The sequence below is a fragment of the Drosophila busckii genome, chromosome 2R (assembly GCF_011750605.1).
Source record: "Drosophila busckii strain San Diego stock center, stock number 13000-0081.31 chromosome 2R, ASM1175060v1, whole genome shotgun sequence".
Taxonomy (NCBI): domain Eukaryota; kingdom Metazoa; phylum Arthropoda; class Insecta; order Diptera; family Drosophilidae; genus Drosophila; species Drosophila busckii.
In genome coordinates this window covers 4,308,385-4,335,519 of record NC_046605.1, presented here as the reverse complement: position 1 = coordinate 4,335,519, position 27,135 = coordinate 4,308,385, and the positions used below count along the sequence as shown (strand labels likewise).

The following is a 27,135-nucleotide window of genomic DNA, read 5'->3' as shown; positions in this document are numbered from 1 at the left end:
GTGGGTGGGAGTGTGTGTGTGTGGCTTGGGCAGAGTTAAAGTGCGAGTATAAATTAATATGGATGCGTGGCTGTTGATGATGATGATGAGTGAATCCTTATTAATTTGCTATACACACACATACATATATATACTATATAGCATGACATGGCAAATCAGTTTGGCTTACTCCTTCATTAGCCGCATTAATTGATAAATTGACATTGGGCAGTAGCAGTTGCTTTACTGTAGTCGCTGTGTGTGGCACTTAAAGTTCAAGTAGTTGAAAGTCGTTCGTGCGCAGCAAATATAAAAAAGATATATACTATATATTCAATTGAAGTTGAGCAAAGCGTGCAGCTTCTAACTTGTCTGGCTGTCAAATCAAACTTTGATTTGATTTGATATTTTTTCGTGCAACTTTTATGCGAACTGACATAAAGTTTGGCGCAGCTTTGACTGCCCAACAACAATCAGTTAATGCAATGTGGCCAGGACTAGAGACGCACACACACATATGTGCGCTAGCATTTTTTTTTTTGGGGGATTGCTGTTGATTAATTATGTGGCAAGCAAGTTGATTAATGTCATTTTGTTGCTGTGGCGCGCATAAATTTGTTTGTTAGCTTAATGTGGCCAATTGTTAATTGTTGTTAAGCGTTTTAATTTTCATATGCGGCCAGGTTAAATGCCAAAGCCAAAGACGAGCGAGAGTCGAGCGCATAGCCGAAGCCAGCCGAAGTAAACTAATTAAAGGCAGCGCCTGCGCTTGAGCGCGCGCGCGCTACTCTTCGAAAGCTTTTATAAGTATAAGTGTGAAAGCTTTTTTGGGATCTCAGTCTTATACGCATTTCATTTGAAATACGAGCGCACAACCGCTCGAGCGCTCAGTTGCTGACAACAGTTCGGTGTGAGTGGTGCTAAGCATAAGACAAAGCAACAAGCAGCAGCAGCAGCAGCAGCAGCAGCACGCAGCAACACGCACACGCAGCTACAATTTTTTTACTTCAATGGCAGTCTCAGTGCATGGCAATCAAAGTTTATTTTCTCTCTCTGTGTGTGTGTGTGCGCCACAAAAGATCGAGCACAACATACTCGAAATCAGCAACGCATTCAACGTCAACATAATCCCAGCCACTTGACAAGATTGCCGCAGCGCTGAAGCAAGCAGCAGAGCACAGAGCACAGAGCACAGAGCTCAGAGTTAGAAGCTGCCAACACACAATGGGCACGATTAAAAAACAAAAAGCCAAACGCTCAAGTGCTCAAGTGGCGGCCAAGTCATTTGTGCGCTTATTGTGCAGCAGGATCTCTAAATGGCAAACAGAATATGAAGAAATGACTTGAAGAGTGAGCGCAGCTTAGCCCCTGCTAATATTTGAAGAGTGCGCCTGCAATAATTGACATGAAAGCGGAAAAGATGCAGCTTACTAATGAGTGAGGTAAGTGGCCTAAGGCCTTAAGCCGCTGCAGCTTTTACTTAATACTCGGACTAGACTGTAGTGCATGCATTTAAATTTTTTGTACCCAAGTGATTTATGCGGCAATAAATGCAAGCAATGGCATTAATATTGCATACGCAATTCACACTTATCTCGCTCTCGCTCTAATGTACTTCTCTGATTGCTCAGCTCGCCAATATATTTTATGGCAAATTAGCTTTGGGGCGTAATTTAGTATTGCATAGCCAACAGGCGCAATCAAGCCAAACAGCCAGACACTAAATTACATAAACTCCAAACAGTCGCGCACAGCACTGAGCATTAGTGTGAGTGAGACAAACAGTCAGCGCGGCTGCCATATGGCAACAAATTATTCAACAAATTTACAAATTAGTGTGTTCACACACACACACAAACACAAACACACAGTTATGGCAATTGCAAATTTGTTGATTTCTGTATTTTTTTACTTGTCGCCTAGCAATCAGCCATCAATTGTCAAACATATTGCACTTAATATTGCCCTAATTTGGATTTACAAATAGCAATGTGCGGTCTTTTTGTCTGTGGCTTTGTTTGTTTTTCACATAATTGCTTGCAATTATTTAACATTCTACTATGCGTATTCATTTACACATTAAGCGATTTTAATTATAGCCCCATAGCCATGGGAAAATGTTAACAAAGTGGTGTGAATTTGGTTTAAAATTCGTTAAGCAGCTTAGCCAAAAGTTAAGTTAGTTATGCTGTTTATAAATTAAGCCAGCAGCTACAAAGTTGTGCAAAATATATAAATATTTAAAAAAAAAACAAGCAAGAGCTTTATATATATAAATATATGCTTGGAAATTAATAAAAAAAATTATATAAAGAATTTAATACAAAATACACGTTCAATAATTTAATAAGCGAAGTAGCGCTTCAAAAATATTTAATATACATAAAAAGACGCTTGGAAATTAATTAAAAAAAATGCATATAAAAATATTTTCAATTGCTAAATACACATTAAATAATTTCGTAAGCGTACGAAGCGCTTCAAAAATATTTAAAATATATAAAAAGACGCTTAGAACTATTAAAAAAAATGCATATAAAAATATTTTTAATATTAAAATTGCAAAATATTTTTTTAAATAATTTTGTGAGCATGCGAAGCGCCTCAAAAATATTTGAAATATTTAAAAAGACGCTTGAAAATTGTACAAAAAATGCATATAAAAATATTTTTAATTTTAAAATTGCAAAATACACATTAAATAATTTTGTAAGCATCCGAAGCGCTTCATAAATATTTAAAATATATAAAAGTCTTGCAAATTATGCAAAAAAAATTCATAATTAATAATATTTTTAATTATTAAAATTGCAATATGCACATTTTAAATAATTTTGTGCGCTTCAAAAATATTTAAAATTTATAAAAAGACGCTTGGAAATGATGCAAAGTGCTTCAAAATTATTTTAAATATTTATTATTCAAAGAATTAAATTATGTTGAATGCTTTCTAGCTCTTCTTAAAATATTTAAATATAGAAAATTCAATTTAATTAATTCATTTGCTTTTCTAAGCTCTACAAATAGTTTGCTCTTCTTTATGCTTAAATTATTTGTCTATGCCGCTTGTGTTCTAAATTGTTTCAACCTTGGTCAAGCATAAACTGCGCGCTTTATTGTTTAATTCATTACGCGCCCAAAAACTAATTGTTTCAAACACTTGCAGCTTAAGTAACACATTCAATTAAGTACTAGAAAAAGCAGCAGCCACAAGCGTTTGGCGCTGGACACTGAAATCTTTTGCTTTTTGAAATAATATTTAAATGAAATTACTTTTATTAAGTACAGAATACCACAAAAAGGCAACGCCAACAGACTCAAATTACCAAAAACAAAAAAGACACAAAAGAAAGGCAACAAAAAAAAGTAGCAAAAAAAGTAGCGCAAGAAAGTGATTAAAATTTAGCTACCTAGCGACTGTTGCCTTTTGCTGCCTTTCATAATTTTGTTGCGTGTTGCCTTTGGGGCCAAAGAGAAAAAGTTGTTAAAGTTACTCAATACAGCAAAAAATCTATAACAATATAGAGCGTAGTGTATGTCAAGTGCGGCGCTGTCTGCGCTGTTATTTTAATAAGTATTAATTAATGCAAAAATGTAAAACTTGTAAGTAGATGGGGCTTCACTTTACAAATGAGCAAAGCTTTGTGCAGCTTTTTTTTGGCGCATTTCCTGCATGAAATTTGAGAGTTGCGTGCCAAGTGACGCAAATTAAGAACCCCCTAAAATAATTATACAAAAAAAAAAAAAAAGAGACACTGGGCAGGACTGTTTTAGGCTAAGGGGCAACAGCTTTAGCTTGTAGCTGCTGCTGCTGCTGCTGCTGGTTGAACTGCCAGTCAAGCAGAAGTAACTTAATGAAAATGAAATTGACACCTCTGGCTGCTTATAAATTGTTGTAGTTGTTGTTGTTGTTGCTGACGACCGCAGCTCAGCGTAAAAGTAAAATTATACGCACGTCTGAAGTTACGTTGAATGTCCTCGCTGAAGTTGCTCATGATGATGATGATGACGATGAGCAGACACTGCGTGTCAATAGTTGCAACCCCAAATATATACACAGCAAGCAGTTCAGTTATACAATACTGCTGTGTGTGCAGCCCTGGCACTTCCTGTATGCTACGTTGACATTCTGTTCGCCATCATCGCACACACAGCTCAGAGTTTTGCGGCAGCCTCATAAATCTTCGCACAGCGCCCCATACTTCAGTTTTGCGCTGCGTTATTTCGATTTCAAAACTACACACACACACACACATACATGTGTATCTCTCTGTGTGTGTGTGTGTGCGTGGCGACTTTATGTTTTATCTTGCTTTTACGCTTCCGAGCTGTTACTCCTGCCTTTTGGCAATGTTCTTGTCACCTCATGCCAGAGCAGCGCATGAGGCGCTGGCCAGGCCTAAACCCTTACTTGGCTCTCCACAGTTATTTCAGTTTTGTTGTTTAGCTCATAAATCTGCTTATCTGGCGACTCGTCGCATTGGCTGCTGCGCCAAACGCCTAAAAGCTTCAACTTGCTTCAATTTGCTTTCAGTTTTTTTCACATACTCTACAAATTGGCGAGTCGTGTCACTTGACAGTGAAAAAAATACAATTTTAAATTAATTAATATATAAATTTTAAATAAATATTAAGCACGCTTGCGGGCAATTCGAAATTGCATAGCAATATTTTGTTTGTTTAATTGCAAATGACAGACATGCGTTAAATAAAAATAAAAAGAGGAATTTTATGCAGCAAAAAAAATATACAAATTAATAATTTAAACATGTTACTTGCATTTGATATTGAAATTTAATGAAAATTGCAATCAAATTGAAAGTTTTTAGTTTAAATTATGTTTAAATGAAAAGAAAAATATATTGCTGCAATTTTATGAAGCAAAAACATGCAAATTAATTATGTAAAATTTTTTAACTTGCATTAAATGAAAATAAAATTTATAATATTATAAAACTCCAATTCAGATGTGTATTTAAATTGAAAGCAAATTGAAAGTTTTTAGTTTAAATTATAGTTAAATAAAAATAAATAAAGCACATTGCTGCAATTTTATGCTTTAATAAAACATTTTACTTGCATTTAATGTTGTAATTAAATTAAAATTATTATTATAAAATTATTATTATAAATTATAAAATTCCATTTCAGATGTGTATTAAAATTGAATGCAAATTGAAAGTTTTTAGTTTAAATTATAGTTAAATAAAAAGAATTAAAGCATATTGCAGCAATTTTATGCAGCAAAACATATGCAAATTAATTATATAAAATATTTTACTTGCATTTAATGTTGTAATTAAATTAAAATTGAAGCAATTCTTAGAGTATTTGAAGTTTGCTGCGCTACTTTGGCAATTGGCTACTGTTTGCTTTTGCTTTTAGCAGTTTGCTTATGCGTTGTTTGGTTTTTTTCTTGCTTTGCTTTTTTTTTTGTTGTTGTCTGCAGCTGCGTCGTATTAAAGGATTTTGCAACTTGACCCTGTTGCAGTCATGCATAAATTTGCTAGATTTTGGCCATTGACAAGCAGCAAAACCAAAAACCCCAAACGCACGCACCGCAGCAACAGCAACAGCAACAATAACAAAATGCTAACCCACAACCCAAAAGTACCTAAAAGTTATAAATATTTTTGGAAATTAATTAAGCCGCTGCACGAAATGCAAAGGACAACAAAAGCCTGACCTGAGTGGCTACAGTTGGGGCCCAGAGTGAAATTAGTAGCCAAAAGATAAAAACATAATGAAATAAAATGGGGCATAAATGTTGCGCGCTCAGTTGCAGATTCTGTGTGACGCGCCAGCAAACAAATACAAAGGGGCCAGGGCCAATAAGCAGAGCTAAATTGAATTATGTGCGCCTATAAATGGGTTACAATGGACAGACGTGGCGACGACTGAGGCGTAAAGCCAAAATTAAAGTTTATAAAAGCTTAAGACTTGGATCAAAAGCAAAAGTTTTAGAACTTTTTGCTTGCATAAATATTTGTCTCAGGAATTTTTATAACTGCAAGCAATAATATAAATTTTTATATATGCTGCATATTTTGTGCTGTTGTCTTGTGACTGCTGCCATAATTTTTAAGTCAAAAGGGTTGTGTGAGTGTGTGTGTGTGTGTGTGTGTGTGGGTTGTCTGCATGCGTCATCGAACTGTTGACCGAGTTGGCATTTGGCCAGCTCTGCAGCAGTTGCCTGTTGCCGCCTTGAGCTTGAGCTTTTTGCATGCAGCACAGACTTTGCTGTCAGCAGAAATTGCAGCAGCAAGATAGTGGCAGGACACGCAGCAGCTGCAGCTAGGACACTGTTTTATGCATTGCATGCATTAAGGCGCAAAGTGTTGATAGGCCACAGTCAGTGCAAGAGAGAGCGAGACGCAGCGATTTGTGCTGAGGCAGCCTGTGGTCATAAAAATGCAGCAAACGGCAATGTTGCCACATTGTGGGTGCCACACTGCCACACACAGTGTGCTGACCACAAAGACATATATATATATATATATATATATACAAATGTAGCAGCAACTTGCTACCTGCTCGCCTGGGGCCGCTTGGCTTTGGCTACAGCAGCATCCATCAAATGTCGCCATATTGAATCAACGTAAAATAATTGCTTTTTAAATGGGTTTTTATGCGATATGCAACGCGCACATAAATTTCAAAGGCGCCACCCGAGCTGCGCTTATGTCTTGTAGTATTTTTTTTATTATTTTTGTAAGCTTTAATTTTGAGATTTATGCGCGCTGTGCAAGCCGCAAGGACAATTTTTAATGAGATTTCTTTAGCCGTAGCACGTAGCCCAAGTCCCCAGCTTCACTTTTAAGCGATGACAGACACAGATTATGAGCCAATGCCAAAAAGTCACTTTTAGCAGCTGCTTGGCCCTGGCCAAAACGCAAATCTGACTATGACAACGCAGCAACGTCTAGAAATGGAAATAGCAATTGCAATTGCAATGGAAATGAAGATTCAAGATTGCAACTTCAAGTTTTATTTGCGCAAAGTTTTTTTTATTATTTCTAGTGCGAGCTTAGAACTTCCTTATGCTTATATTTTTCTTTTATTTTTTGTTATCTGCTGGGGCAACAAACATAATTGACTCATTTATCAACTGAAGTTGGTCGAATCCGTAGCACAAATTGCCAAGTGCTCTGAACTCTGCTCTGCAATTTCAATTGCAACACAAGCTGCAAACTACAGCAAAACATAATTTCTGCAGCTCTGCAACAAATTACGAGCTGAGCTTAGAGCAGCCGCAGCGTAATCTTTAATTTAAGCTTTGCTCTTCCATTTAACAATAAATAAACAGCGCATTTAGCTTGAATTGCTTAAACAAAGCTTTAAATGAATTATTTATGTAGCAACAGCAAATTCATTTCTCTTTTTTATATATGCAATGCAAACAAAATATTGTGCTATGCACAAATAAATTTAATGAATCATTAGCACTGCTTTATGCTTTAATTTTCTTTGGCATAATAATTGTTTAAATGCTCAAAAAATGTTGTGAACATTGCAGCAATCATTAGCAGCTGAAATAAAATTTGAAATTAGAAGCAAATTTCTAAGAAATATTTAAACTAAAACTATGAATATTTTAAAAAAATCTAATTAACTATTAGCATAGCTTCTTTATGCTTTAATTTTCTTTGGCATAATAATTGTTTTAATACTTAAAAAATTTTATGAATTAACTGATTTTAAATTAACTGTCTCAATCATTGCAGCTGAAATGAAATTACATTTACTTTTAATTTTAATATTAATTGTTAATACTTCATATTCGGCAATTGCTTAGAAATATTCAAACTAAAACTATGAATATTTTAAATAAATTTAATGAATTATTTGGAGAACTTCTTTGTACTTTAATTTTGTTAATAACATTCCACGAATCATTAGAAGCTGATGTGAAATTTAATTTGCTTTTAATTTGCTTTTAATTTTAATAATTGCTTAGAATATTAATTCATTCAATAATTTAAACTATGAATATTTTAAATAAATTCAATGATTTATTAGCAGAACTTCTTTATACTTTAATTTTCTTTATAACAATAATTGTTTAAATACGCAAAAATGTCATGAACATTGCAGGAATCATTAGAAGGTGAAATGAAATTATAATTATTCAATTTCTGATAATTTAAACTATGAATATTTTTTAAATAAATTCAATGAGTCATACACAGCAATTTAGTATTAAAAACTAATACTATAAAAAAAACATTCTACAGAAAATTGGGGAGTGACTTTGCAATTGTTAGAACTTTGCTTTGAATTTGTTTCAAAATGCTTTAAAATCTATTATTACAAAAGTGTAGCTAACTTAATTTGTATTAATTGGCTTACAGCATAAATTTTATAAACGTGATTTATATTTATGACATGTAAATAATTGTTAATGAAACTAACTGTGCTCATTGCCAGAGCAATCAAGTTGCTTGTAACAAAAATTAGAGCTGCGTTGAATGAAAAATCCAAATAAATCTCATAGTTGCCGCTTTGTGCCACTTGCTGCAACACACACACACACACACACACACACGCACACAGCAGTAAATTGAGCACAGACATTCGACGCATAGCAACAATCGAATACAAATTTTGATTAGGCACATTGAGCGACAGAGAGCGGGCGACAATTGGAGACACACGAGGCCATAGATTTGTCATCGAATGTTGTTTATGTATGAACTTAATTGAGTTCAACTGAAAGTGTCAAGTCAAGTGCTGCAAGAGTGAGAAAGCGAGCGAGTTAGAGCGAGAGAGCGAGAGCAAAGTAATGTGCGTAACATGCTACGAATATTTTGATGCAAATGTCAAGCGTTTAATGTGACTGCTTCGCTTATGTGTGTGTGCGTGTGTGTGTGTGTGTGTGTGGGTGTGTGGGTGGGTGGTTGATTAGCAATTTGTGGCTATTGTGCAAGTTATATCACTGCATGATAATTGCCGTCATCAAGGCAAACGCATAAAAACGCCCGAGCATTTAGCATATCCGCTATATACGGCGGCAACTGCCAAACGGAAACGGAAGTGTGACTGGCAACACTTAGTGCAACGCTTATCTGAGTGTACACATGTGTGCGTGTGTGTGTGCTAAATGTTTGTCTGTCTGGTTTTTGTGGCAGTCTTTGAGCTGAGGCGCATTTATAATTAACATAATGATGGCATTTTGCTAAACAGCGTTTTCCGCACACACACATAGATAGAGAGACACAGCACACAGACATGCATATACAAAGGACACTTGAGTGTGCTGGCATATGCGTTGTTGAGTAGCACACGCTGCATAGTTGACATGAAATGCCAACTTAATGTCAAAAAGTTAACATGCCACTTGAAATTAACAAGCCGCGCTAGCAACCCCCACACACAAGCACACACACACACACACACACACTTCAGTGGCAGGCTCAACCCTTTTCCTGATGCCATTGTGTGCATGTGTGTGTGTGATCTGACTGAAGTACTTGTCGTGCAGCTCGTCAGGTGAGACGCATTAAAAATGTAGAGTTTTCATCTTTTAGTCAGGAATTGTTACCATTTTCTTGCGCTCTCACTCACTCCCACTCTCTCGCTCTCTGCTGCTGCTTTGTTTTAAGTGCCTGCCTGCCTGCCTGACTGTCTAAGTACTCAAGTGTTTTGGTGTGGGGCGTATTTGGTGTGTGGCTTTGTTTAAAACTGTCGCGCACTTTTGTAACCACACTGAAGTGGGCAGGCCAACGCCAGCAGCACCCGCCTTCAAGTCTTTATATATACATATATATATATATACTATATATGCATGTGCGTGCCTTGTCGCTTTGTATATTAATTTATGCACACACACCCACAATATTACGCCCACTGTCGCTCTCTTTTACATAACTAATGAAGCGCAGCTGAGCAAATTTTGTGTTTTTTTTTTTGTATTTTGCGCCGCATATTTTACAAACGATAGTTGTGCATAAATTTTCTAGCTATATATTTCATAAGCTTCGCCCATCAGCCGCATCATGTCAATTTATTGGAAATGTGAGCTGCACAAAATCTTTTATAATGCAGACTTTAGCATAAATATGATATATATATTCATGTATATTATGAAAGTCAGTGCACAACTTTTCTGTTTGTATTAGCAACAGCTTAAAGCAGCTTCGAGCAAGTTTTGAAAATTATATTACAGCCTCAAGTTTCAAACTGCATAGCAAATCACAAGCTTAAGCTGATTTTAGCTAATACAAGTTGCTATTGTTGTTAGCTAGTTGCTGCAAGTTAAATATTAAGTATACGCAGTATGCTTTATAAAGTTTTTAAAATTATCGATAACAATGTAGACAGCTGGCCTGCAATGCTACAATTTAATTTGAGCACTATTTTTATACTCATTTCTCAATTAGCTAATACAAGCGACTGCTTTAGTTACTATTGTTGCTACAATTCAAATATTAAGTACGCTGTGTGGTTTTCACTTTAAAGCAATATGAGGCTTTGATTATCGATACTATCGATTGCAATTTTATCAGCCGGAATGCCAATCTATAGTTTATTTTAATTCACCTATTTTCGCTAAAATAAAATCTCAATCTCATGTCAATTTCTAGGCATTGTCAATATAGCGTCTTTACTATCGATAACAATCTACTCAGCTGGTCAGCTAGTCTATAATTTAATTTTAGCACAATTTTTACAACTCTTCCAATATCAAATTAGCTAATACAAGCAACTGCTTTAGTTACTATTGTGGCTACAATTTAAATATTAAGCATACGCCGCATGCTTTATAAAGTTTTTGGCTTGACTATCGATAACAGTCTACGCAGCTGGCCAATTTAATTTTAGCACAATTCTTACAACTCTTCTCATTTCAAATCTCTAGAGATTTCTGCAACACAATCCCACTTGATTACAAATTGAAATTGCGTGTAAAAAATTCAATGTGTTAACCTCAGCAATATTTAATTCTAATATATGCGCATTAATCAATGCTCAAAGCTAATTAAAATTAAATTACAAAAAATCACATTTAGTCAGCAATTTTTTTATTTGCAGCTGTCAGCTTCAATTTATTTAAACTCTTAAATGTTTACATGTAATTTGATATGCACATTTCTAAGCAAAACAACAACAGGCACGAAAATAAAAGAAAATGGCAAAGGAAAAATGAAAAAAAAATTAACTGCTGTGGCTGTGGCTGTGGCGCTGTGTGCTCGACCAAATTGGTCGTTAGCACATTATGTTGTAGGCAAGGGCGTGGCTCTCGGCCCCCCCTCGAAAAAAGGTTGCTGTGCAAATTACACGTGACGAAGCAAATGGTAAATGGCAGACTGAATGATGATGTTGCCTTTGCGCTGGCGCTGGCTGACAAAAAGATCATAAAATTAGCGCACAAAAGTAAAACATATGAGACGCGATTTGAATTTGACACCATTAGCCACATTTTGTGGCACGACGCAGGCAACGAAAATGACGCACCAGGCGCCAAAGTCATTTGCATATGCGAAATACACACCGCTCTATATGTGTGTGTGTGTGTGTGTGTGTGTGTTGTGTATTTTTGGTGGTTGAATTTTTTGACTGCTTTGCAGTTTTTTTTATTGATGTCGCTTAAATGAGCGCAGCGTGTGTGGCATACTAAGCGTATTTTATTTTTTATGTTAATAACGATAAAAATAAACGCATAATTATGTATGCTGCTGATAGCATTAATTATGCAGCGCCAGCGCCGAAGCAGCGACAGAGCAGAGCTAATTATGAATTTTTTGAAAAATGTGTTGCCTACTTGCAGGCGCTGCCAGCCAACTTATGTGTGTGGCAATCAATGAGCTCTGCTGTCTATTGTAAGTTGGCAAAACCACCACTCAAGCAACTTCGCACTCAAAATGTGCGCAATCTGCAATCGCCTTAGCAGCAAAGCGTCTGAGCGTTTAGTACGCCACTTGAGCTAAACAAAAGAAAACACACACAGACACAGACACAGACACAGCAGAAAATGCAAGCACAAAGTCACATCCGTCGCAATTATGCTACAAAACGTTGCAATTAAGCAAAGCTCTAACAAAAGCCGTTGACCAGAGCAAACGCTGACTTCCTACATATATATATATATATATATGTTTTATATATAGCGTTGAACTTCCGCTGCTGTTGTCTCGTTTTGCTCATCAGCACTTGAGTGCACTTGCGCTGCAGCAAATTCATAAAAAAGTTGCATGTGTATGCGTGTGAAACGTGTTCAATTGATAATTCTGCACGCGCTGCGTTGCGCAGCTTGGCAAGCAAAAGAAAGTTATAAATAAGCTAAGAAAAGTTAGAGTGCCAAAAAGAACAGACATGGCTAAAAATACAGCCATAGAGACACTTGAGCATGTGTAAGTTAAACTCAAGCCACTCAAGCTAGCCACTCTGCATAGCATAGCTGGGGCTAAGGAAGTCAAACAAGTGCGCCGGCTGTTCATATTGATGACTGCAGCTAAAGCTTTGCAGCTGCGAGGCGTTCAACCAAACATAAGCAGAGAAATTAAATGCGAGACAGCAAAAAGGCTGCCAGCAAGCCAATATTGGCTAAAAGTAAACTTGGCATTGGACTCAAAAATGTAGCCATGTTTTCATTTGAGTGTCACCCACACAAGCACAAGGACACATGTACACGTAGTTGGGGCAAGTTGCTCGGCAGCCAAAAGCCATTTACCTGCCAGGCGAGCAACGAAACTGCATATTGAAATTTTATTGCACACACACACACACACACACATACACTCTGTGTGCGGTACAGTTCAGTCAAGCGGCACAAATTCAAACATTTGTGTTGCTGAAATTGGAAAAAAAAGGTGTCGAGGCTGCAAATGAAAAATTACCCAACGGCCAGGCCAGCCAGCCAGCCAGCCAGCCTCACTCACTGATTGGCAACACAGCAAACAAAGTTGATAAAAATGAACGCGACGCGCGACGCGCTGTGGCATGCAGCATGTTGCAAGGCTTGACAACGAGTGGTCGCGCATTGATAGCAACGTTTTTGTCTTAATTTTCAGTGCTGTTTTTTATCGACTGTCTGGCAGTGTAAATGGCTCAGCCCACTAGTCAGCTAGGCAATTACCAAAGCATATGTCGGCTGTTTGGCTTTATTATTTGTGTTTATTATTAATAATATTTTCTGATTTATGATTTATGTGCTGCGTGTGCTAAATTACGCTTTAGTTAGTTACAACTAATTAATGTCGCATTTTATAACTTTACTGATTTATGTTGATGTCAAATCAATGCACAATTTAGCTGCTGCATTGTGTAATTTAATTAATAAAGCGCTTATAGTTGTTTTAAAATATGCTGACATATTTAATGCATTTTGCGTTAGAAATTATTGTAAATTAGTTGCGACAAGTAATTATAAATGTTAGCTTAGAGCTTAGCACTAAAGCGTTAAATTATATTATTATATTTATATATTCTCTACAAGTGACTAAAGTCGATAATTAAAGCCACTAACGTTGGCCAATCAGCAACTACGTTAGTCCTTATGCTTATTTTGTATATGAGCTGCAGCTTATTGTTTTAATTGTGATTTAAATTTTGAATTTTGCATTTGTAAATTATTAAATTACTGCTATTGATTTTTAGCTTGAGCGTTGACTCATTTTTTTATTTATGAACTTATTTGTTTTTTTACAGCTGCATTTATTTCTAAATAATTTTATTACAATTAATTTTATTATAGTTAAAAAAAAAGAAAGATTATTAGAAAATTTATTAGTGTTTGCTTAAGTTTGAATGCAGCTTAAGCCTTTCAATTATTTTGCTAGCAGCAGCAGCTTCAAGTGTTATCAATTTTATTATTAAACAATAAAAGTCTGTCAGCAGCACTCGCAGCTTGCTATGCGCTGATTTTTGTATGGAACATATTGCTTGAATTTTTTGCTGCGTGTTTGCGAAATTTATCTTTCATTTTGATGCTGGCGCTTTTATGCAAACATTTGCAGCACGTACTGTGAGGCAGGCAGGCAAACAAAACATTTTTTCTAGCAAGCGCAGACAGGCTGCAAAAAAAGCAAAAGCATGACCCAAACCTTGTGCAACAGACAGCTGTCAACAGTCAAATATGCAGCCCTGGCAAAGGACATTGCTGCAACACGTTTGCGGCCATGTATTTTGCTTAGGCCAGCGCCACTTAATCAAGCAAGACAAGCTGCTGCTGCTGTTGCAATCATTATTTGGCATGCTAATAAATTTGAAATAATTTCAAATTCAAGCTTAGACAAACAGCACAGCAGCTGCTGTAGCTAAAGCAATTTTCACAACTCGCCAAAAGTTCTCACTGCTCACTGCTCACTGTTTGTTAAGTGTAAACAAAAGGCGCACAGACAGTCGAGAGTTGAGCTGAGTTGAGCTGCTGAGGCTGAGGCTATAGCCTGTCATTTCCACCTCTGGCAGCAGCTAAAGCTGCAACTCACGTCGTTTTGTTGTTTTGGCTTTTTCATGCACCATTTATATGAGGCAGCTAACCCACAGCCACTCCCCCCACTCCTCACTCACAACATTGTCTGCCATGGCAGCTGTTCCGGCTACCCAAGCCTGCTTCACACCCTTGCACGCTTAGCTGGGGCTACAATTTGACGTGTGCTCGTTTATCATTCATTTTGTGCTCGCCTACATTACGAGCGAACAACAACAACAACAACAACAACAATCCTGACACCTAAAAACATTAAATTTTAGCACGTTTCGCGCTAACGTGCGCTCACTTTAGCTTTTCGGGGCCAGCAATGTCTTTGGCATTACGCACACCATAAAGCTTAGCCTTAGTGCCCAGGCCCAGCTTCTCAGCCTTAACGCTCATTATGCTTCTATCAGCATCGATGCCATAATGAAGTTAACTGATGGCACCGACACGCTCGGCCCTGTCGCCTGGCTTAACAATTTTCTTTTTTAACACAACACACACACACAGGCACAAACATTCACACGTACAGTGATACATAAATAAACAATAAACTTGAGTTGAGACCTTCGCCAGCTTAAATTGACAGCTTGAAACTCAGAAAATTACTTGACTTGACTTGCTTATTTCATAAGCGTTAGACAATATAAATTTAAGAAAATAAAAAAATAAATTACTGTACTTTGTTATAATTCAAATGCAAACAGCTGCCTGTCAGTTGTTAATTGTTAGCGACCTGTTAAGTTAAGTTAGCAGCTCAACTTACAGCAGCTGAAGAACTTCGATGGTTTGCAGCTTAGCTAACGCAATTGATCTAGTTCTGTTAAGTCAAGTTATGTTAAGTTAACAGCTCAGCTCACAGCAGCTGTACTTCGATGGTTTGCAGCTTAGCTAACGCAGCTGATCTAGACTGTCATTTTCGTTAAGTCAAATTATGTTAAATTAACAGCTGAACTTCAATAGTGCGCAGCTACTGATCTCAGCTGCCATTTGCGTTAAACTTATAGCAGCTATAAATTTAAATTTAAAATTCATACGCAGCTAAAACATATTTATTTATTTGTTTGCTGCTTAATTTGCCTGCAGCCAAATTCATTAGAGTAAGAAGTTTTCAAGCTCGCAACAACAAACTTTGCTAGCTGAACAAAATGTGTTCTCCATGTTCTGCTTATGTCCTTAAGCGAAAGCAACAACAACAACAACAACCGTCTGAGCCTATGTTATGTTCATGGCTATTAGTTTGACAGCAGGTGTAATTACATTAGGCTGAACAAAGATGAGCAAGCAGCATAAAAAATGCTAAAATCAACGCAATTTATTTATTTATTATTAATGCCCAAAAAAGCGCAACGGAAGAAGCGAGCAGCACAAAGCTTTTAAACAATTACTATATGCGGCCATGTGAAATTAAAATCCAGCCCAGCCGCCCAACGCACGCAACATAAAAAATAACAACAAATGAGTGTGCGCACTTTGGCGACATTTAAAATTCAATAAACATAATTAAATAGCGTCCAGCGCCAAAGGCAAATGTTATTAAAACGCTGCAACGATATTCAACTGTAGTTGGGGCTGGGGCTGGGGTTGGGGGGCTGAGCAGGAAGTTGGAAAATATGAGAACTGCAGACATAACTTTTAATGTTTTCTAACTACTGCCAGTATAAGTGCCTGCCTGATGTGTATGTCGCTTCCTCCCCAGTTGGGACTGACTGTCTTTCTATAATGGAAAACTTGTTTCGAAACTTTTAAATTAAATTTGATTTTTCGTGCGAGGCAACTGACCAACTTCAAATGTGCTATCCTTTTGTTTAAATTAAAAGTCTCAACTGCTGCCACACAGCTAGCAATTAAAATAACAATATACACTGCAGTTAGTAGCAACTGACAGTTGTTTATGCTTTGCTCTTGCATAATGTGCAGAGTTAAACATAAATCTTTGGGCCCAAGTGCTTATCAACTTGGTGGGCTTGGATCGATATGAGCCCCAAGGTAGCCAAATTATTAGACACGCAAACCTCAACGGGCAGTTGGTCAGCTTAATATATAGCTGAGCTGTGTGTGTGTGCCCCAAGGCACACAACAACAAAACGTTCGTATCTGTGTGTGTGTGCATACATTTTTTTTTGTTTACAGTGTCTGCTGTTGTGTTTTTGTTTAGTTTACTTTACGCTATTGCCACAGTGTTGAGGCCAGTTGTTAAACACGCACACTTTGACCGTTGGGGTCAGCTCGGAAAAAAAAATATAAACAAAAGCAAGCGCTGTGTGTGTGCGTGTTGTGGGCAAGGCAAAACTTTTCAAATTGCTTTTTATACGCTTATCAATTTTTTGTATACTTTGAAATTAAAATTAGCTTAATTATTGTTATAAACCAAACTAATTTTTTATGCTATTTGTTTCATTGCAGGTATGTATCTATTGAAGACGCCATTTTGCAAGCTGAAGGCGGCGGCGGCGGCGGCGGCGGCTACTTCCGCTGCTCACTGCAGTTTGTGCGTTTTTTTTGCTGCTGCTGCGCGTTAACTTTTCATCTGCTGCAAAAGTTTCTAACATGCTGTCATTATGGCCTGGCGACACTTTGCGTGTCTTACAAGCAAACTCGCTGTCTCACTTGCCCCGCTAATGCCGCCTGCCACTTGCAATTTCCGCCATTTTGTAGCCCAACCCACACATTTATATATTTGCGCTTCCAAGTGCGGTGAGTTTTTGCGCATTATGTTCAGCAAAAGTTTCAAGTGTTACTTTCTAATGTAATTAAAGTGAGTTGACGGCTGGCAAATAAATATAATTTGGCACTTAAAGTCTGACGCGCGCGCGCGCCAGACAATCAACAACTAATTTTGCAGCATCAAATAAAAATCAAATAAAATTATCAGTGCAACGTGTAAATGCTTAACAAATTGACACACACACACACATGCATGCAATACACACACGCAGACATATGAGCGCAGTTGTTAGACGTCAAAAGGCGACGACTGGCAATGTCTGGCAAACGAAAATTTGTTAGCAACGTCCTGCCACTTAAGCTTGCTCTGCACGTAGGCGATAATGTTTGCCTGCCATTTGTGTTGTGTGTGCCACAGCAGCCAGTCCTTAAAAACTGCAAAATAGTGAGACGTGGCACATGCTGCTAAAGCCTAAACGTATGCCACACCCCCCACCCCAACCCACCCATTCACACTTACATAACATGTTCAACATACAAAAAACTGTTTATCATCCACCAAGGCGAGAGCTGTCAGCTTTTGCTTGTTTATTCTCTTTTATTTCTTGTTGCTGTTCATACCTTATCGCTACAATTATTTATTGAACGCCTGTGCATGTGCATATGCATATTTATATTTATATTTATATTCATACGCCTGCGTATGTGATTAAACAATTTGTTCATTAAAACTGACCTTTTATGTGGCGCACATGCACATAAATTGCGCTACGTTTCAATTAAATATTTACTTTATTATGCAGAGCCCGCAGTATGCTATAGACAATCAAATGACGTCATATACAGTGGGTGCAGTTTAAGCTAAACGGGCTGCAAATAGCCTAGTAAACATTTTGGGCCATAGCTGACAATATAGCGCATTGAAAATGAAGTATACGCAGTGGCAACAGCTTAATAAATATTTTCAAAATATTTAAACTTGTTTTGAATACATTTGGCGTATTTCTTTTGTTAATTAACAAGTGTAGCTACTGTAGCAAATTATAAACTGGCAATTACGTATGCAAAAATTAAGTATACGCTGCGTTAATATTTATATTAGCTATTTATTATATTATGAGGAAATTATACAAAATATTTAGTGCCAATAAACTATACATATGTATATTAAGTATACGCAGCGTTAACAGCAATAATTTACGCAAGCCTTTAAATACTGACTCATTATAATATTAACAAGTGCTTGCTTCTTAAACATATTTAGTGTCAATAAATTATTAAGCATACGCAGCATTAACAGCATAGCAAACATAATTAAATATTTAGTTTATTTATTAAAATTAATAAACATATTTAATGGCAATTATATATTGAGCATACGCAGCGTTAACAGCATAGCACACATAATTAAATATTTAGTTTATTTTTTAAAATTAATAAACATATTTAATGGCAATTATATATTAAGTTTACGCAGCATTAACAGCATAGCAAGGCATTCTTCACTACTTATGAAATATTCAAAGCTTCTACAAATTTGGAAATTATGACTTCCAAATTTTGGAAATTATTTCTGCATTTTTGCCCACTGTACGCATGGGCCATAAACCATGCCTATGTCAATATCTCATTGTAGGTTCCCTATTGTATAATGCGCTCAATTTTTTTTTTTGTGTTGGGGGGGGGGGGGCCGCCACGCATTCTGCGCATTGTCACGCAAGCCGCAATAAATAGAATATAAAAGTACATAAAAATTGCTACAAAGCCAGATATTTATCTGGGCTTTATTGACAATAGCGTTTTGTCGATTGTTCAAATAAATTATGCCCTTATCAATAAAGTTTGCTCTGGCGATTGCCACTGTGCCGTGCCGTGTGCTGCTGAGTGAGCTCGGTGCCATGCCGTGCTCGACTTTTCTACGTGCTGTCGTGCTTTGGGGGTAAAAGATTTGTTATGCCCATAATTCGAGGCAGCCCAAAATCAAGTGGTTTTTTATTTATGCGTATTTATGAACTGTTCTCGGGGTGTAGTCAACGTTAAAGTGCCGCCCTGTGGCATATAAATCTTTAAAGAGGGTACGCGGCTTGGCTTGACTTTCATTGCGGACGAGCGAGCAGACAGTCGAGAGTGTGGGTGGTGGTGGTGTGGACGAAATCAAAAAATCAAATTGTTTAAGTGATTTTTCATTTTGCGCTTTCACCTTGTTACGTTAACATAATTTTCAGCGCCACTTCAAACAAACAGCGAAGCAAGCGAACAGTAAAAATGGCAGCATAAGTGATTTCGTCTTGTTGTTTTATGTGCCTTTTGATATATATTGTTGTGCACAGTTCACACACACACCAACACACACACCAACACACACACATACGCGTTATATAGTGCGGGCGGCAACCCCAAGCAGCCGTCATTTAATTTTATCGTGCGGAAGTTCTAAGTGCAATGTTTTTAACATTATTGTTTTTGTTGTTGTTGCTAGACAGGTGTGCGTGTGTGTGTGTCGAGCACGACAACATTGCTTAAAAGCGCGCTAAAATGTTCAATTTACGTTTGCTTGCTACGTTTTTTTTTTGTCTTCTTGTTTTCCAATTTTTTTGTGTGGCTGCTTTTTTTTTTATTTACTTCAAGATACATTGAAAATAAATTGAAAATGTTGGGGCAGCACCCCACTCATAAAAGCTTGTTGACAACACAACAGCCGCATGTAGTGTACAATATAAAAAAAAGCAACAACAAATAGCAGCAGCAATAGCTACAATATGCAATTTAAAATTTTGTTATTTATTCATGTTGATTTTATTGCAAACGTAGCAATTTAAAATTGATGTTTGTTGATTTAATAATTGTTGGGGAAAAACACAAGTCAAGTGCCCATAGAATGTGGCTTAAAGTTTGCTGAAAAGTATGCTATACAATTTGTAGCCACACCAATGCGACAGCATTAGCAAACTTTGTTGAACTAATTAAACGAGTAGCGCAGCTAATTACATTTAATGACGACGGCTAAGCAACTGCTGAACCCCAAGCATAAAGCTGAGCGCATGGACTCGTTGGCTATGCAGTGTATGTGGCACTTGTAGCTTTTTGAAGAGCACGTAGCTCATAGAGAGCGCTTGTGGTTGTAACTGTAGCTGCTGCTGCTGCTGCTGCTTAAGTGTTGCGCCTGGCAACGTGTGCTCTCAACTTAATTATAACTAATTTGCGGCTCATGTGAGCCGTGTGGACAGTCCGAAGAAGGCGACAAAGCAACTAAGCCGCAACTTTTCGCAAGCGGCTTAGGCAACATACAAATGTCTAATGATGTAGCAATTAGCCAGCGACAGCAACAGCAACAACTAATCGCATTTGAAATTTACATATATTTTGCGCTGGCGGCAGCTTAAGCGCCATTGAAATTAAAAACCACAGGCGTACATAAAAAATCGCTTAAGCTTAAAAGCAGCAGCAGCAACTGCTGGCCGACACACGTAACCGCATAAAATCAAACGAAATAAGCCAATGCTGGCGAAATGGCAACAAAATGCACTTTATACGCACCCGCAACCCCCCACCCCCACCCCCATCCCAACATCAGTGTAGCGAAAGGTGCTGCAATAATAGCCCTAAGGACACGCACGTGTGCCAGCAATGAAGCGAACCGAACCGAACGTCCGCTCTCGTTGTAATGAAAACTGGCCACAAAAACTACTGCAAACTGCAAACTGTGCAAAAATGTGTGTGCGCATAAATGTTTTGGCAAATAGAAAATTCCGAGAACGAAAAATTTTGTTGCATTGCTGTGCCTTTAATTTGATTTGCAACTGTAATTTAACTAATATTAGTTGTGTGCTGTGCTGGTCAACTTTAGGCAATTAAAAACTTGCAGCTTAAATATTACGCATACGCCACAGCGTGCTCATTTAAATGCAATTGCCGTAGCAAGTACTTAACTGTTTTGTTCTACTCAATTGCTGGCCAATTGGCTATGTCCAGACATACGCAGAGCTTATTGGTTTGGCAAAAGTTTACGTACGTAACTGAATCGCAAAGCTACAGATTGCCAAGCTCAACAGCACTCAAGCACACACACACACACACACACACAGAAGACAATAACCCAAATGCAACTGCCAATATTACTTAGTTAGAAGCAGGCAACGTCAAACACACACGCAGGCACATAGATCGAAGCACATCCTGTGCACAAATCGAACGTGAATCCTACTGAATAGAATAGAATGGAATGGAGCAGAGAGCCCCGTAGAGCTAACGACATAAACGACATACGTGCTGGCTGGCAGATTGGCAGCAATGCCAGCAATCGAGCACAAAAGGCAAAAGTTTTTACCCCCCACACAAGCGGGAGAGGGAGAGCGGGCGGATGAGTTGGAAAACCGTCAAAAAGTAAATATGCAACAAACAATAGCATGATGCAACTACTGTAACTTAAAGTGAGCAGCTTGCTGAGGCGAAGCATGCACAACAATGAACCCCAAAATCCGATTAATGCAGCTGCTGCTACTACCAATGCAAAAGATGCTGCAGCTCCACGCTCCACACTCCACACTCCACGCTCTTCACTGTTGCAAGCGATATAGAGTTGCCACAATGAAGCGAAGCGAGCGCTGCATGGCACATGGCCAATAAACAAAAGGACAAATGCGACGCATCGCAACGCCCCAGAGCCAATCAATCGCTATGGCACCCCAGGGATATGGCAACATGCATGTGTATGAGCTAAAGGGGGGAGCTCGAGCTAGCAAAGGCAAAGGCGATTGAACGCAAAACCTGACACGCGACCAGTTCAATGCACGTTGCCTGCGTCACACACACACACACACACACACTCAAGGCAATGCTAAGCATGTAGCATATAATAAGCTGACTAGCATGACAATTCAAATTATGCAAACTAAAAGGCAATTAAGCAATTAAAATAGCAGAAGAGAGTAGCATAGACAACAAGGCGTATGCGTGTTCTTGAGCAAGCAAAGCGCTCAAGCAATTGATTCAGTTTAACATTTTAATGCCTTCCAAGCAGTGCCGCTCTATGTTATGCTCTATAACAGTTAATGTTAAAAGCTATGCTGATCGATACATGAAACGCACTGTTATGCTAACAGTTTATGTTAAAGCTGCACTTAAGCGTTTGTGTATATAGCATTAAGTTCTAAGCTTTAATTAGCATTTGCGTCATTGATACCATAGAGAGAGAGAGTTGGCATGGTATAGACAATTAGGCGTATGCGTGTTCTACGCTGAGCTGCCAATAAATTAATCAAGCCAAGCGTTCAGGCAATGGATTTAGCTTAATATTTTAACACACGCTTCATATTTCACTGCAGGGCGGCTCTGTTATACATACAGACTATATTAGTCCCTTGAACAGCTCATGTTAAAAGCTATGCAGATCGAGTTTAGAATCGCGCTGTTATTCTAACAGTTTATCTTAAGGCTGTACTTTATCGATTGTGTATATGGCATAAAGCTCTGTAGTCAACACTCTTAGCTTTAATTAGCATTGAAACCATAGAAAGAGAGTTGGCATAGCATAGACAACTAGGCGTATGCGTGTTCTGAGCTGCCAATAAATTAATCAAGGCAAGCGTTCAAACAATTGATTCCGTTTAATATTTTAGCACAGTCTTCTTATTTCGCACTTAGCCAAGCAGTGCCGCTCTGTTATTTATGCAGACTATGTTATGCTCTTTAACAGCTCACGCTATGCTGATCGATAGTCAAGTCTTGAACCGCTCTGTTGTGCTAAAAGTTTATGGTAGCGCATCAATTTCTTTAGTCAGCTGCTCACTACTACACGCTTAGCTTTAATTAGCATTTATGTGATTGTTGCCATAGTGTGAAAATAAAAAAAATAAAATTCTATAGCTGCAGCTTAAAGCGCACAAATTGTGTCGAGGTTAAGCTGTGGCTCACAGCTCAAAGAGCTGTGTTTGTCTGTGGCTGCAAATCAATATGTAACAAATCCACAAACACACACACAACACAGAAACACACACACACATGCAGGCAGCAACACTTTGGCTGGCTTAATTCAATTACATAAACCAGACAGCGAGAGCAGCGAGCGTTTGAAAACTTTAATTTGTATGCAAAATCAATGTGATGCGCAACAGGGAATTGGCAACAGCAACAACAATAAAGCGCATAATGGCAAACAGTGCGAGCTGTGAGTTGCGCGTGGGTGGGCTGATCGTGGGGGGTGTGCGTTGTATGGAAATGTATGCGTCATTGCTGTCATGTCCTTGCGCACTCAGGCATCTAATCCTTTGAAATTGCCATACCGCACACACACACACAAACACACACACACACACACAATATAAAATACTGTAGCTTAAATGCAATATAGCAAAGCTTGTTTATATTACGCATACGACGCATAGCACAGCACAGCGCAGCAGCACATATAAATAAAGCCCGACAAAAGAGCATAAAAATTAATGCATAAATGTGCGTGAATATTGCATAAGCAAATTACAAGTGTAAATGTTAACAGCTTGCCATTTGCTATGCTTCAAATTAGTTTAAAAGCCAGACACACACACACACACACACAGACAGACACATTTGTTGCCAAAATATTTGTATGAGCATTGCCCCTTGCATGTTTTTCTCATTTCCGACAAATTCATATATAAATATATATGTATATATTTTTGCGATTTCCGCTACGCCAAACCCTTATCATTGTCACCCCTTTTTTTTTTTTTGTTGTTAGACGAGAGCACAGCGTGAAATATAAATATTGTGCGAAATAAACGCGTATTGCGCAATATTGTGGAACGCGATATTTATGCACAGACGGACAAACAGTAACGGTTAAGTTGCTACTCGCACGGCTGACAATTTGTCAGTTCTAAAAACATTTTCAGTTGTTAGTTAGTTGTGAAAATTTGTGTGCTGCATTTTAGATGCTAATAGGCTTATAACTGCAAATGTTGCGGCACTAAAAATATTGCAAAATAAATAAATAAGCGCATTTAGTTTAATTTTATTTAAAGCAACATAAATAAAACTGCTCGTCAAGCAGCAATGCAATGCAAATAAAATAAAATTAAAGCTCAATATTTATTTTGATGTTAGTGGCAAACTAAGCAAAAAGCTGCAACTATGCTTAAGTGTATTAATTTTCATGCTATAGCAACAAATATTTTTCAATTTTAAATTCATTAATTTTAGCTTTGGGCAATGCGCTTTGCTGTTTATTTAATTTTTTATGCTACATTTTTGCTAAACTTAAATTTTAAATATTTTTAAACAAAAGTCTCTGCATGCTTGAAATTGTTGAAATAAATTGTTTGTCGCCAGCACCTGCTGTACCCTTTTTGCATTGCAAATCTTTGTAGGGGGGGAGGGACGTTGCCCAGCATATTCATATGACACTCATTTGTAGCGCCAAATGGCAAAAAGCGTTGAAGCAATGAAATGAATTTGCACGCGCTCATAAATATTTTACATATGCATATTGGCCACAAAATTCTACGCTTCGTTGTCTGCTGCTGCTGTTGCTGACACGCTGCCTGCCACGAATGGCGCCTACAAAATGTGAAGATGTTAGCTGCTGGCACATGAAATGAATACATATATAATACGCAAACACACACACATACACATGACTGTGTGTGTGTGTGTGTATACAAATGGCAAAGCGCGTTGCAAATTATTGTGACATAAAGTGCTTTGACAGCGACACCCAACAGCAGGCTGAGCGAAACTGAGGCTGGCATTTAAGCAGCTGCTGTTGCTGCTGCTGCATGTGTATGCGTATGCGTATGCGTATGTGTGTGTGTGACATTCATGCGCAACATAATTCACTGCATACAACGAGGGGGCGCCTCGCATTGCAAATTCAAAATGCTAAGCCCGTAGTCATATGATTAGTCTCAGAGTCATATGCATATGACATATCTAAGTGGGTTATATTATAGCACACACACACACACACACACACACATATATATGCTCATTAAACTGAGTTTGCCTCTCGTTCAAAGTTAATACCACACATATATATGATAGATAGTTAGTACTCTGCAGTTGTCACCGTAAGCGCCTTAACTACTCAAAGGCAATCTCTAGTGGCATATAATACGCTTAACTGCATTATAAAACGCATTTTTAGTTTTTAATTGGCAGCTGTGTATGTCACAAAGCCAATTTATGCAAAATGAATAACGCAATTAACAGTTAATTTGCTGTGCGTTAGTTGCATTAGTTACACACACACGCACGCACAATAAATGCATTTAATAAAATTATGTATATTACAATTGCAGCCTAATTAACAGCTGAGCAATCAACAGCTGCTAACAGCGACTGTGAGCTACGAACTGTTAAGATCAACAGCGCAACTGTTACTTAACAGCTGCTGCTGTTGCTATGTTTGCTGTCACTGTCTCTATTGAGTAATTAACAGCTGCTAACAGCGAGGCTGTTAAGATCAACAGCGTGACTGTTACTTAACAGCTGCAGCTTTTGCTTATGCAAATTTGCTATGTTTGCTGTCACTGTCTAGCTTTTGAGCTTATTTAAATTCTAATCTATGGCTTACTATTATCTTATAATATGCATTATCGTTTAGGCCAACTAACTTACTTTTTTGGTTGCGTTTGCCAGCTCGTTCCATTTGGCTTATAGGCTAATAAGGCTCAAAATACAGCTGCGTGGCGCTAAGCAGCTCAGCAGCAGCAGCAAAAAAAAAAGAAAAATCCGTACAGCCGTCAGCGTAACAACAACAACAACAAACAACAAGAATACAACAAGTGCGAAACTGTCAAGTATCACACTTGAGCTGGCGTTGCTTACGCTCCCACAGCGTCGCTCCAACGCCATCGTCGTCGTCGTCGTCTTCGCCATGAGTTTTTGTTGCTTCCCCTGGGGGCAGTTGGTTGCTTTACTTGGGTTTCAGCGTTATTCTTTTTTCGTTGGCTGCTGCTGTTATTTCATTCACTTTGCCTTATCCAAAAGTAATTATTTTCCATTTAACGTAATAATGATGCCTGGAGACTGATAACAGCGTCAACTGTGCAAATTAAATTATGCGCCGTTTGTTTTTACTTGGCATTTGTAATGGACAATGCCCAAAGGCGCGTGTTGTCACTGCTGCTAGCTGAGAGTGTTACGTGCCGAAAAAAAAGAAGAAAAAAGTAACAGCAACAACAACAATTGCTGCTGTCGCTTGCTGTTGTCGAGGTTTGTTAAGCGGCAGCCATAAAACGGCTCAGTACACTTGATCGACGCCACAAATGACTTTGGCCACACACACATTGAAACACACACATGCATGTGTGCAAATAGACAAGCAAGTACTCCAACGCTTAGCTGCTGGCTGTTGGTCTAGGCCTGTGCCAAGTGAACGCCTGACTGGCTTTCAATGCGTTTATCAAGCAACGTATACGTAATATTGCTCGTCTGCCCATTTGTATGGGGCGCCTGCACATTATAACAAATTTCTCGCTTGCATAAGCAACACACACACTCAACACAAATATGTGTGTGTGTATTGGGTATGCGCACGTGAGCGTAAAATTTATAAAAAATATGCAAAAATTATTTATTTGCAAAGGCTGCACCGCTCTAAGGCTAAACAAATGGTAGACACACACACACAAAAATGGAACGGAACTGCAAGTAAATTAGCAGCGCAAGCAGACACAAGACTCAACTCACACTAGCAAAAAAACATAGCATACATATGTGCGCACTTGTTTTACATAATCAAACCTCACTCACACACACATGCAACGCATATATATGTGTGTTATATGTGTGCTGCTGGCTACTTAGGTTACACAATGACATTTTTGAATGTGTCAGTATTTTATTGTTGCAAGTTTGCTTGCATTGTTGTTGACAACTGACATCTTTCTTTTTTCTGCAACTGACAGTGGCGCGTCAGTCGTCGCTGCTATTTACAAATGATGCTGCTGCTGCTGCCTCGCTGCTGTTTTAGCCCATTGTTGGTTGCCATGTCCGGAACTGTTGCTGCTGCTGCTGCTGTTTTTGCTTGTTTTGTCTTTGGAATATGCTGACAACTGTTTTGCCACTTTTGCTGTAATTGAAAAAAAAATACATGC

At 38.0% G+C, this 27,135-nt stretch overlaps 1 protein-coding gene across 2 annotated transcripts in view; it reads left to right on the top strand.

Moving 5' to 3' along the window:
* The window catches only part of LOC108596750 (matrix metalloproteinase-2), an 82,008-nt gene that overhangs the window by 36,178 nt on the left and 18,695 nt on the right, over window positions 1-27,135 (top strand). Inside the window, exon 1 of one of the 2 annotated variants that reach the window (XM_017982826.2) lies at window positions 884-1,421. The exons of the other annotated variant lie outside the window; for it this stretch is intronic. The gene's annotated coding sequence lies outside the window, so the exon portion shown is untranslated. Of the gene's footprint in view, window positions 1-883; window positions 1,422-27,135 lie in introns of those variants that run through there. 2 annotated transcript variants of the gene reach the window in all.